The following is a 13670-nucleotide window of genomic DNA, read 5'->3' on the forward strand; positions in this document are numbered from 1 at the left end:
ACCCACCTTCTTCACAAGTGTGCAAAGGATGTGGAGGACATTCCCCTGCGTCTGAGGCTGCTCCAAACTTGGATGCCCACGGGTGGAAACCGGCCACGCTGGGACATTTTGCACTGGGTAAGGGGGGCGGGGTCCGAGGCCTACCCTGGGGGCGCTGTTCCTTCCGTGTAGCACCATCACTACAGGTGATCCCTGGGCCCTTTGGCTTCCTTCTGGGAGCCCAGGTCACGCGGTGGAGGCAGCCGCGCCAGGGTGACGCGTGAGCACGTGGAGCAAGGCCCAGCCTCCACAGCTGTGCGTGATGACAGCGTCGTGGTGCAGAGCGGAGCAAGGCTGGAGGCTGGCTGCACTCCGGCTCCTCGGTGGCACGTGTGGGTATACCGGGGTGCCCTGCAGAGATCTGGGTGCACAAGGTTGGGCTGGGCAATGCCAGTCACCGGGCTCCTCTTGCCCAGCGTGTCTGCGCCCAGAGGCCACCGGTGAGGGGCCCGGTCCTCACGTGCCACCATTGCTCTGCAGGAGGCTCCCTGGGGCAGCTGTCTCCTTCCACCAGCCACCCCTCCATCTCCTTGGACTTCATTCCACAACGTCTCCAAGACGAAGGAAGCAGAAGAATCTCTTAACAGTCTTGTATGACATCATAGGAATTCTTCACCCACCAAATATCTTGTGGAAGGGAAAGGTCTAGAAGTAGCTTGGGCAACTCCAGGGCTTCCTGCAGGCCTGTCTCCTCATCTTTAAACCAGAGGGAATGGGCTTCTGGGAGACACGGTGAGACACTGGAGAGGACTTCCTAGACTGTGAGAGGAAAGGCAGTCGGGACGCCAAAGGGAGCAGGTAGGAGAAAAGCTCCATCCGGGGAGTGTGTCCTATGGTGTTTAGGATTAGTTATAAACCCATTGGCCTGGGGCAGGCAGGCTTTGAGCAGAACTTGCTATCTTTTTGCAGAAGGGACGTTTTGGTCTTGTGGAGAAGTTTTCTGGCAAATAGACCCTAGTGTATGGGGTCAGACTGTCATCCACACATACTGTGTGTGTGCCACCCATGTAGCCTGTTACAGGGCCAGGTTAAGTTATAGTCTTTTGGTGGCTAGGCTAGAGAAAGCTGTGTGTTTGGTAGTTAAAAGCCCATGCTGTGGGATTTAGAGAAGATCAAGCAAGGGACTGACTTGTAGAGAGAGACCCACGAGGTAGCAAAACATGCCAGAGTGAGAGGATCAACTGAACAGCACCAAGCAAGGATGTTGGTTCCATTGGACTGCCGAGGTGGACCAAGACATGGAGTACAATATGGCAGTCCAGAGACACCTAGGATTCTAATCCTAAATCCTGGAAACATCCAAATCATGTTTTGGCAATATAACCTGAAAGTAAGAGCCTGAGAATCCCATTGGGTGGAGAAAGAAGCAGCCTCATCATCTTCAAGTTATACACATCTTATATGGTGAAGCTTAGTGTGTCTTTATGACCAACCTGCAGCATCAAACAACCCATACTCATGGGGAAAGGCTGGGATATGCATCACTCCTGCATTGTAATATGGCGACCAGCTCTATCAGGCCCGTCAGCATCACAGAGAGCAGTTCGGATGTGAAGCCTGGTCACAGGACTCACAAGAATGTCCCCACCAAGTGGCCCTAGGAGAAAGAAGTAGTCCCAGACACCCAGATGAGAAGGCCACCCTCTGAAGGGCTGCTCCTCATCCGGGCACTTTCTCCCATCCCCTCGGCCCCTCAGTCGACCAAGGCTCCCGGGTGAGGCCAGGGACCTTGAGTCCACAGGAAGAAGGGGCCAGAGAAGAGAGCACCCACCTGCCCAAGGATGTACAGGAAGAGGGAAATCTTTTTTCACCAGGAGCACTAGGGAACTCCTGAGGTTGCTAAGGAAACCTGAATAATTTCCAGTGGATTCATCAGCATCTCCTTGCCTTGTGCAAACAACCAGCTACGGGTTTTGGTGTCATCAAGGCAATTTCCCACTCGAGGATTTTCTGAAGACAAATGCGTCCTGTTTCTCTGGACAGTTAGGAGGAACTGCAGGGGTAATTGCTACGAGCCAGACTGGGTCTCGAAAGTGACCGAGCCTGCTGGGAGGTATGACGGACCTTCCTGGTGAAGTGGAACTGAGTTCTCAGGGTTGCGTGAGAGAAACACCTTGGCTGCCACGTTGACCACTCCCCGCTGGTTTTGGGGCATCATGAAGGCCTGATATGCTTCTTAGAATCACTGAACATTTTTGAGCATCTGATTTGAAGTCAGTTACCATATTTTCACTGACCCAAATACACATCCCTTCATCTCTTAAACCCCAGCTGTCATCATTTGTCTGCGACACACTTTTTATTACTGTGGGCTTGTTCTATCGCATCTGGAAAGTGGAATGTTGAGGACAGGCATGCTTCCTCTGGCAGCATATATGGTGAGCAGATGGCTTGTGGGGTAAACGTGTTCATATTTGTCTTGTTTGAAGATTTCTAGAATGTATGGTCTTCCTGGTGGAATTTCCACCCAAAGCATCAATATCCATGTTTTTTCTTCAGCTCATCTCACAAGCTCACACCCCTGAGATAAACTGGTCTTAGAATATTCTCCATATTGAAATGATACCTATACAGTGTTTACCACCAGTCAGAGCACATTCAGGAGCATGATTATTGAGATCCAGTGTTTCACACGTCATACTCACGCTGTGCATTTTCACCAATGTCTATAAGAAGCTTGTCCACACCATTTGCGTTCATGGTTCACCTGTAGTGCCTCCCCTTCATCAGAACCCAGGTGTTCACTGTTCCCTCCACTTGGCTTAAACCAGTAGACTGAGCATTGCCCCAGGGGAAACAGTAATGGCAGAACCTTCCCCCTGAATCCACCCCTCTCCTCCTTCACTCATCAAAGAAGGCCCTTGTATTTGAAGACAACATCTGCTCCATCTGTTGTTCCGGATAGGAGCCTTGATGCAATGCCCCTTCTCAAACGCCACAGCCAGGTGACGGTCACACCTGACGGTGACGGGATGGACCAAGTGAGCCAGGAGGTTATTGTCTGTGGGATCTGATAGGAGACAGAGGAGGCGTTAGGGCACGGAAGGCTTCACAGGACGCTCTTTCTACGGGAGAAAGAAAATTAGGCTAGAATTTCCTCTGAACACAAAGGACAGAAAAGCCTGGGGAACTTGGGCTGAAACACACGTGTACAATATTGTTGTTGAAAAGCTCGTAACACCAATGGATGGCCATTCTTTTCTACTGTGATCTGTCCTACTGTATAATGTAAGATGAGTCTTTAGCATTTTAGAATACAGCTACAAAGGGGTTATTATTAGGTGATAGGCAGAAACCGACAGGAATAAGGTACATGAAAATGATGTAATTGAGAACTGTCAGGCATAAAAGGAGATGGACGAATCGCCATCTCTGGGTGTCTAAATCTGAACAGAATCATCTTAGAGCTCATCAAATATTTTACACCACAAAGGAACATACTCTTTTTTCACTCATCTCTTGAAAAGAAGACCTTTATTGATCCTTTGAACACTATTATTATCCTTGATATCTTCTTGAAGGTTTTCACATGAAAATTTTAAATCATTTTAGTGAAATACTTATTACATAATTAAGATTTCAGATTTGCATACCCAAAACTTTTTGCTCTGTTAACCATAGAGAAAATCATGAACTTTCCCCTTTGTATTTTCAAAATGTGATCATCGATATTAAAGAGAACTCAAAATATAATTAACCACATATTATACCATCTGGCCTTCTTTGTTGCAGCAACTGTGATTTTATCTTCTAAGTTTATACTGAGAATCCAGAATTATTGCCACCATTGCAGTATTTCACCATCTCTGTCATTGTAACAGAAAAGGCTAAATCAGAGGTTGGCAAACTAAGGCCCATGGCCAAATCTAGCCCTGAGCCTGATTTTGTAAATAAAGTTTTATTAGAGCATAGCCATGCGCATTTACTTACTTACTGTCTATGGCTACTTTCATACCGAAGTGGCAGAATTTAGTCATGAACGTAGAAATTATATGGCCCACAAAACCTAAAATATTTATGATTGGGCCCTTTATAGAAAAAGTTTACCAAGCCTCAGGGCTAGACAATAAAATCGTGTGGTTTTATAGATCATGCAGATTTAAAGAAAATATGGTATAGATCGCCCACATTCCTGCCCTTGATGAGATGGAAACTTGGTCCTTAGGAAAACCTGTGCTTTTCTCAGTTGTGTGGTGAGTGCCACAAACTCCAGGACTCAGCACACATACTCCTGAAAATTGCAAAACTGAGTCCTACGGATTTTCACAGGTGTTAACCTCTCAGGCACCACTTTAAAAGCCCTGATCATTTAAATGAGAATGTTAGCTAGGTAGGAAGCTGCCTCCACATGGTGTTATTCATACTGTTTGTCATGTCAACTGCAGTGGCTCACAGAAATCTAAATGGAAGAAGCAGCATCTCCTGGTTTGAACGTTGTTTTCTTCTTCACTGCAACAGTGGCTGCATTTACCAAGTGACATCGCAACTGTTCAGCTGAATCGTAAGAGATTGTCATTTTTATAGGTAAAATGAAAAGTTTAATATCAACAAGTTTGCATGGTTCTACCTAACCTTTCAAGGACTTTTGGTAACTATTAGCTTAACAATTGAATTAAAGAGAAGACAACTTTAATTCAACATTGATCAGTTTTAAAATAATATGAATTCAAAAGCAACAAGCACCTTTCTGACATCTCCCAACCTCATTCAATTGTGCAAATATTTGATCATTGGGGGCATGTAGATCAATGTCCAGCAGGGAGAAGTCAGCTCTGATTTGAAGTTTCCAACCTAGAGTGTAAGTTGGTGCAGTCACTGTGGAAACAGTATGGAAGTTCCTCAGAAAACTAAAAATAGAATTAACATAAGATCCAGCAATCCCACTCCTGGGCATATATCTGGACAAAACTATAATTCAAAAAGATACATGCACTCCCTATGTTCATAGCAGCACTATTCACAATAGCCAAGACATGAAAATAACCTAAATGCCCATCAACAGATGAATGGAAGAAAAGATGTACAGTAATGGAATATTACTCAGCCATAAAAAAGAACAAACTAATGCCATTTGCAGCAACATGGATGGACCTGGAGATTATCATACTAAGCAAAGTAAGTCAGAAAGAGAAAGACAAATACTGTACAATATCACTTATATGTGGAATCTAAAATCTGACCCAAATGAACCTATCTACAAAACAGGAACAGACTCACAGACATAGAGAACAGACTTGTGTTTGCTGAAGGGTGGGGGCAGGCAGGGATGGAGCGTGAGTTTGGGATGAGCAGATGCAAAACTAGTACATATAAGATGGATAAACATCAAGGTCCTACTGTATAGCACAGGGAACTGTATTCAATATCCTATGATAAACCATGATGGAAAAGAATATTAAAGTATGCATATATGTGTATAACTGAATCACTTTGCTGTACAGCAGTAATTAACACAATATTGTAAATCAACTATACTTCAATTTTAAAAAAAATTTAAAAAAGAAGTTCCCAATCTCTTCTTGAAATTTTTTCTGGGGCAGGTTTCTGACCCAGTCTCACAAGTGAGTCAATTATGGCAACAATAGTGGAGAACTTGTACTTTCCTAGCATGTATTTTTCAGAGCCTTGTTACTCAAAGTGTGGGCCACCAACCTGTAGCATCTGTATCCCTGGGGGCTGGTTAGGAATGCAGAATTGCAGACTGCACTGCAGACCTACCAGATGAGAAGAACCTGCATTTTCACAAGATCCCCGGGGGCCTGTGCGCCTGCTGGTGTTTAATGTGCGCTGGTGGAGTTTGGGGGCCTCCATCACACACAGAGTGTTCCCAGCTGTTGCTGCCAACAGGAAGTTTGGCCTGAGAAGAGTTGACGGCTTGAAGTCTTAACCAGAGGCCACTAACCCTGACTAATGATGGATTGATTTGTCACAATCCTATCAGTGAAAAGTCATTGAGCCCTTATCACTGACATGAATTACTCACTGATTTCTCACAATTACTCTGTGAGGCTGTACTGATGGGGAAATGGAAGGCCCTAAGAGGTGACATGACCAGGAAGTGGGGAAAATTAGTTGAGAGCAAGGACACTGGTTTATAGAGATAAACCCTCGGGGGTAGGGAGGTGGGGGCAGATGTGCTCGTATGGGAGAATTCAACTGGAGAGTAAAATCCAAGAGTCTTGCCTCCATCTCCTTGTCAAGGGGCTACCTAGGCATGGAGCGTGATATGACAGCATAAGGACATACATGGTTCTAATCCCACATCGTGGAAACAACGGATTTGTGTTTTGGCAATCTGACTCCAAAATAATAGCCTGAAAATTCCACCCGCTGAGAGGGAGAGAGAGAAGCCGAGTATGTCATCCTTTCAAGTCACCTCCTATCTTGTCCATTGGAGAAATTGCTGATTTCTATACTGCCCAACCTGCAAGCTCAAATCACTGACACTCCTGAGACACAGGTTAAGGTAGCCCTCCACGGCAGCAACTAAGGCTATCACGCTGGCATGATCGCAGTACCAAATTCGCAGATTCTGGACCATGTTCACTTTGCTCTAACGTGCTCCAGGTGCAAACCGTAAGACAGTGAAATGCATGAGTCCCTTGTGAAGGATGGAGTCTGAAGCAGCACCGCAGCGAAGACATCACCCAGCGCCAGCACGCCCCAGCCGCCTCCACTCCGGCTCTAAAAGCACACGGTTGTGGAAACCACTTACTAGTTGACACCTGCAGGCAAGTTAACAGGCCAGCCCAGAACCATGGCAACCGGCAAAAGTGAGAGAAGGAAAAATCCCTGAGCCCAGGGCGCCAGGCATCCCTGCTCAGCCTCAAGCAAGGGCGATGCCCAGGCTGGGGAAAGAGGGGCCAGTCCAACCCCGAATCTGAGACTCACAGTTGAGGCACCGTGAAGTGGCGGATTCTGATCTCACTAGCAGGCCCCTGCCTTGATCCTTGTTTCTCGGAGGTGGCTGTGGGGAAGGCGGCCCAGCACCCTGGTGTGAGCTGCAGTGGGACTTGTCTGGCAGGGTAGTTTGGGTGTTGTTCCTGGCTCTTTTAGCCCCAAAGTCTGATCGTGCGGCTCCCCGGCACAGTCTGTGAGATAGTCAAGAGCCCGGAGTAAATTATTTCCTTCAGCTGGCCAGGGTGCATCTGGCCATCTGCATCCAAGTACCGCCCACGCTGCTGTGGAGATTGTGTTATTCAGGTCAAGTGCTGGTGAGAACTTGCTCATGATCATTGTCATTTGAAGTTCTTTGATCTCCATCAGCTCCATCCGCTGGATGGGAGAGAATACCGATTTAAAATTGTATAGAATGTTAATGCTCGCTGATGTAGGTCTTAAAAATATTTCTGCAAACTCTTTGATGCACCTTCCACTGAGAGGTGGAGTCTGGGTCCCTCCCTTGAAGCTGAGCAGACCTTTGTGACTGCTTCCTTGAATCAAATGCAATGGGAGTGACACTGTGTGACTCTGAGACCAGGATAGGAAAGGGCATCAGCTTCTCCCTGGGGAGCCCTTGGTGCTCACAGACTCCAAGCTATGCGGAAGCCCAAGCTGCACACAGAGGCCGCACTGCTGGGCTGACGGCCCAAGATGAGATCCCAGTCAACAGCCAGGATCGACCCCAGACACACAGGGAGGAGGTGAGCCCCTGACTCTGGTCCCTCCATCGCCTGGGAACACCTGCGTGAGAGAGCCCAGGGCAGAGCAGCCCAGCTGGGCCCCATCACCCCAGAACCATGAGAGAGGAATAAAGTGAGTGTTGTTTTAAGTCACTAAGTTTTAAGGTGATGTGTTGTATAGCAGCAGATAACTGGAATACACCTTTCATTTTTAGAGCATGGTCTGGTTTCCAGGTGCTTGAATGTGTTGTTTCTATTCGGTCTTCACATCAACTCTGTATGGAAAGTATTCAGATTCACTAATCTGGACGTGAGGAAAATGCTTGTGAATGTTGAATGCCTTGCCCTACATCACAAGGCTCATTGTCTGAGACGTAGGGAGACCAGAACCTGGGTCTCTGGCTCCCTGGTCCAGCAGTCTTCCTGTGCAGTGACGTGGTCAGGGTCCAGAGGAATGGGGCTCTCATCTCACCCATCGCACCATTTAAAGCACCATCAGAATGTGTCCTATGTACACGTCTTCTGTACGTTAGCATCTTCCAAACACCCACTAGGTCAATGTCCCAGTTACTACAATGGTGGAACAACAAATCACCCCAAAACTTAGTGGCTTAGAACAACAATAGTCATTTATTATATTTCATTGTTTCAGTAGGTCAGGAATTCAGAAGCAGCCCGGCTGGGTGGTTCTGGCTTGGGGTCCCTCAGGAAGTTACCATTAGATGTCGCCTGGGGCTGTAGTCAAGTGAGGGCTGGATGGACTGGAGGGTTCACTTCCAGAATGGCCACCTTCCACGGTTGTCGATCTCCCCAGCACTGCCCGAGTGTCCTCCCCTCACCGTGCCTTCCTCCAGAGTAAGCCATCCAAGGGGCCAAGGTGGAAGCTGCAATATTTTATGATCTGAACTTGGGAGACTCACACCATCACTTGTACTGTGATCTCTTGGTCCCACTGGTCCACTCTGAATCAGTGTGGGAGGGACCACACAGGGTGTGATCACTAGCGGTGATGGTCCCTGGGGCCATCTTTGAGGCTGGCCACCATGGTCAGTATTATTACCCTAATTCACAGGTGAGGAAACAAAAGTCAGAATGGTTGGGATTCAAGGGCTCGAGGTCACGCAGGGAGCATGCCGTAGGAATTTGAAGGCAGTGCTATCTGACTCCCAGGCTTGTGTTCCTCTCCATCTACAATAAAAGGTGAATTCATGGTGTGTTTTGATGCATATATGTTAGTATCTTCAGAAACATCTTCAAAGTCAGGAAATTCCTTGGAGCACCCCATGGAAGGAAACATGCGGCGTGTGGGGGGCAGTAAGCCGAAGGGAGGCCTCACTTTCTTTAGTCAATAAAGGCCTCATTTTATCGCGGCTGAAATCCTGCCTTTTACCTGGGTGTCCCCTTTAAAACAGCGTTTCCTTTTCTTAAGCAGGTGGGTAACTTAATGAGTTCCCCCCTGCAAACATGGGAAGACACTGGTCTCCGCTTTGCTTTTTTATAGACCCCCAAAGCTGACGTTATAGAATTCTAAAATGACCAAATAGTCTATTAGGGCTAAAATTACGTCTACTTTCTTTAATTTTAATTTTTTGCATACTTTACATTTTTTACTTGAAAAAATAGTGAACACTAAGAGCTAATGATGAAAAAGTATGTTTTGCTACAAACTTAATTACATAAAAGCTCATAAAAACTGAGAAGAAAAACATAAAGATTGTAACAGATTAATAGAAGTAAATGCACAATTCACAAATATGGACCTATAGTTAGTAAAGAAACGTGAGAAAATATTTAGCTCCACTAAAAATCAACAGGAAGCTAAAGATAAATAATTTTATAAAATTCACAAAGAAATTACATCTACCTTCTGCCTCAGTCATTTCACATTTGGGAATTTAACTTACAGAAATAAAAGCAGCGGCTATATTTTAACTGTAAGGTGAGATGGTGTTGATCACAGGTGCACTTGTTATAACAAACATTGGAGACCACCCACATGTCCACAGATGGTTGAGTAAAGAAAGGTGTGTCTACACTAAGGAATAATATGCAACTATTTGTTCTTAATTAATAATAATAATAATTATTTTTTCTGCATTGGGTCTTCACTGCTGCGCGGGCTTTCTCTAGTTGTGGCGAGTGGGGGCTACTCTTCGTTGTGGTGCCCGGGCTTCTCATTGTGGTGGCTTCTCTTGTTGCGGAGCACGGGCTCTAGGCGCATGGGCTTCAGTAGCTGTGGCATGCGGGCTCTAGGTGCACGGGCTTCAGTAGTTGTGGCATACGGGCTCAGTAGTTGTGGCTTGTGGACTCTAGAGTGCAGGCTCAGTAGTTGTGGCGCACGGGCTGAGTTGCTCCGTGGCATGTGGGATCTTCCTGGACCAGGGGTCGAACGCGTGTCCCCTGCACTGGCAGGCAGAATCTTAACCACTGCTCCACCAGGGAAGTCCCGCAACTATTAAAAGGGTAAATTAACGGAGGGGTGCCCATGACATATTGCAAAGCTTAAAGAGAAAGCTACAGAATGATGTGTGTTGTCAAATGCTATTTCTGTAAAAAGGAAAGCCTGTGTCTTTGCATTAATCTGCAGAGGATCTGTTTATTGATCAGGGGTTTGACAGGCGGCGGGCAGATGTTTAGTTTTAGAAGGAAAAAAGTATAGAACCCACGGTGTAAAGTCCAAATCTATACTTTGGCTATTTCATTAAAATCTCAATGCTGATCAGTAATCAATCTTCCTTGATTAGGAGAAGCCACCGTTTTGCATTTTCTTCCCGGCACTGCCCTCTCCTTCAGGGGGTACAGCGGCAGGCCTTCCTTTTCCTGGTGCCTAAAATGAAGATGCCACAATTTCCCTGGAGGAAGGGGATGGACATAGCTGTTTCCAGTGGCCCATCATCAGCCATCAACATGGAGGACAAGACGAGGTGACGGTTTTTAAAGGGAGGGGGAGGTGATGCCATTCACGTGCCACCCTCGCTGGTTCCAAGTGTTGCGGGCGCGTGGCGGGGGAGAGCTTTGCTGCGGGTGCCCTGCCTGCTGGGAGGGAGGGAGGCCTGCTGGGAGCCCTCTGCCTGCACTTAGCCCAGCGGCCTCTTCTGAGGGAATATTGATCACAAGTGCTCACCTCTGCCATCGGAGCAGCAGAGGGCAGTCCCCGAGTATTCATGGAAAAAAGCTTTTCTTTGCCAGGCTCTTTTCCGAAGTCAGAAAGATCCTTCCAGGAGCTCTAATAGCAAGCCCCTGCCCACTTCACACCCGCCCAAGAGCCACACTCCAATTTTCAGGCCCCCAGGACCCCGCTTCAAGGTGGAAGCTGGTGAGCGTGACCTCTTTATAGAAAAGATTTCTCCGTCAAACCCAACACATGTCTTGCTAGAGGGTGAGGTGGGACATATAAGTGGAAGATTGAAAATTACACCGGAATGCACAGGGAGCTGTATTCTTGTCCCAGACAGAATTTATTCATTTTTTTCTTTATTTCCTAAAATAATGTTAAAAATAGAATTTTGATCACATATGCAATGCCATCTGATATTTGTGGTGGGAATATTTTGGTTTGAATGTTTTAAGAAAGAATCTAGTCAGTGTTTTTATATCTGACATGGTCCAGAAGGGAGGCTGCTGAGAATTTCTAATTTTTTTTTTTTTTTTGGCCCCAACGTGCAGCTCGTGGGATCTTAGTTCCCCGACCAGGGATCGAACCCGTGCCCTTGGCAGTGAAAGCACGGAGTCCTAACCACTGGACCGCCAGGGAGAATTCCTAATTTCTCCCCTGTTCTGTAAGAGGCAGACTCTTCCAGACAAATATTTCTTACCATGACAGCTGGTTATAAATTCTCACCCCTTTCATCTCATCCAATTTAACATAGGCTAGTGGAGACTTAGGTAGCAGAAGTATTTTTCAATTAAAATGTTGATGACAAAAAAGAAGTAATCTCCAATTCCAGAAAATTCTTTAATATTACTCAGAAAGTATCATTTTAGCGCTCCTGCTGCTTTTGTTGCTGCTGTTGGATTGTAGTGGAGGGCGAATTGGAGAGCATTTGATTTGGGGAAGAGAGTATTCCTATGATTATAGATGCCCCTGACTCCCTGGGGTGTCAGCTGGCCATGCTTTGTTATCTGGGGCAGGAGGTGTGGCTGGAGCCGAGTACAAAGAACCTCTGATGTAGGTGTTGGGAGCAGGCTTCTTTCCACTGCACTCGAGGGCCACCCTAAGGGCATGTGAGGCCATTGATGTGTCTTTCCCTCCTTTCCCTTGAACTCCTGAACATAGAACTTTTTTCAGGAGACAATGAACAGAAAATTTTGGCCAAACTTCCCCAAGTGCTCAATGACTCTGAGGATATGTGTGTTCAGAGAGCAGAGTGCCCTTCCAGAGGGTGGCAGGCCTGCCCGGGCATCACCGCCGCCAAGCGTGGGAAGCCTGCTCCCGCGCCGGTTCTTCGCCAGAAGCCCACTGTTCAGATCTGAAGATATGAGCAATTCGTCTTTCCAGAGAGGTACCATCCAGCAGTTCCTGGGGGGCCCCAGAGAAAGGCCAGGCCCGGAGTCCTCTTCTCTGCCCACGGGGAGGGTCTCCCAGGAAACAATTTCCCTGGTCTTCGTTGGGCCTGGTCTGCGTGAGGACTGCCAGGTGGCTTCAGACTTGGCCTCAGGGAAACGTGCCTGGTGGCTGAAAGGAACATGAAGCTACATTTTCACGAAGCCGAAAGGAACGTGTACACTGGTTGAGAACAGCGACTGCTGCTGAGAGAGGTGTCATCAAGAAATGGGGCCCCTGCCTGGAGTCCCACTTTCCAGCTCCGGGGCCCCAGGGAGCCTGGGTTTCAACAGCTGTAGAAGGAGGAGGTGGTGGGAGTGGAGGGATGGCCCTTCCCACTAGACAGCTGGGCCTCGGTGAGCCAGCTGCATCAGAGCACGTCCATTGGGCTCCACAGTCATGACGTCCACTTGTTTTTGTTTGCGGTACGCGGGCCTCTCACTGTTGTGGCCTCTCCCGTGGCGGAGCACAGGCTCCGGACGCGCAGGCTCAGCGGCCATGGCTCACGGGCCCAGCCGCTCCGCGGCATGTGGGATCTTCCCGGACCGGGGCACGAACCCGTGTCCCCTGCATCGGCAGGCGGACTCCCAACCACTGCGCCACCAGGGGAGCCCCCATGACTTCCACTTTTTGATTTGAAAAATGAAAGGCAATTAAAACCATTGCCATCTATAGAAAGAAGGTGAACGGTAATAGTTCCCCTTGACATAAACTGCTTCATAAATCAAGTGGCCCCGATTTAGTTTATACACAGACACAGGACCATAGCACTACCTCAAAGGTGTATAGAAGTGAACAAATACAAACATCTGCATCTAGAGAGGAGGGCGGGTGCTGCCCTGAGCCAGCCGCTCTCGGTCTCCCCAATGCCTCACACTCCTGGCCCCTCCAAGATGCACATGCGGGAGGGACTGCAGGTGAGGGCTGCCCAATGCATCTCGATGGGGCTGGTCCAAGCGCCTCAACCCCAATCCTTCTGCAGCTCAGAATGCTTGGGGGGCTTGAAAAAAACAGGCGATGGGTTTCTACCGAGACCTGATGATCAGAATCTAGGTGGGGGGTTGGGTAGGACTCAGCATCTTACAAAGCCTCTGTAACGAAGAAAATCATCCAGCTTCCTTTTATGAGGGACCAAGTATTAAAGGCACAACATACCTTCAAGGGAGCTCTTGCTAACAGTCAAAAGGTAAAAAAAGCCAAATGGATTCAGGCTCTACTCGGCTCCCAGGAAGGCAGCTGGATCCCTGTGGAGGTCACTAAATGTCTTGTAAGTAATAGGTACTCAACAAATATTTGCAGATGGACAAATGGATGCTTTTTACAAAGCTTGACTGTCTAATGTCCTGGAAGTTCCCTGCTGTCCAGAGCATGGGAGTAGCTCAGGATGCTGGCAGGGGCCACCTGGCCAGGTGGTCCGAATGTGGCTGGAGTCCTGAGTTGGGGCCACAACCGGGCTTCAGCACACC

Source organism: Mesoplodon densirostris, chromosome 16 (assembly GCF_025265405.1).
Source record: "Mesoplodon densirostris isolate mMesDen1 chromosome 16, mMesDen1 primary haplotype, whole genome shotgun sequence".
NCBI lineage: Eukaryota > Metazoa > Chordata > Mammalia > Artiodactyla > Ziphiidae > Mesoplodon > Mesoplodon densirostris.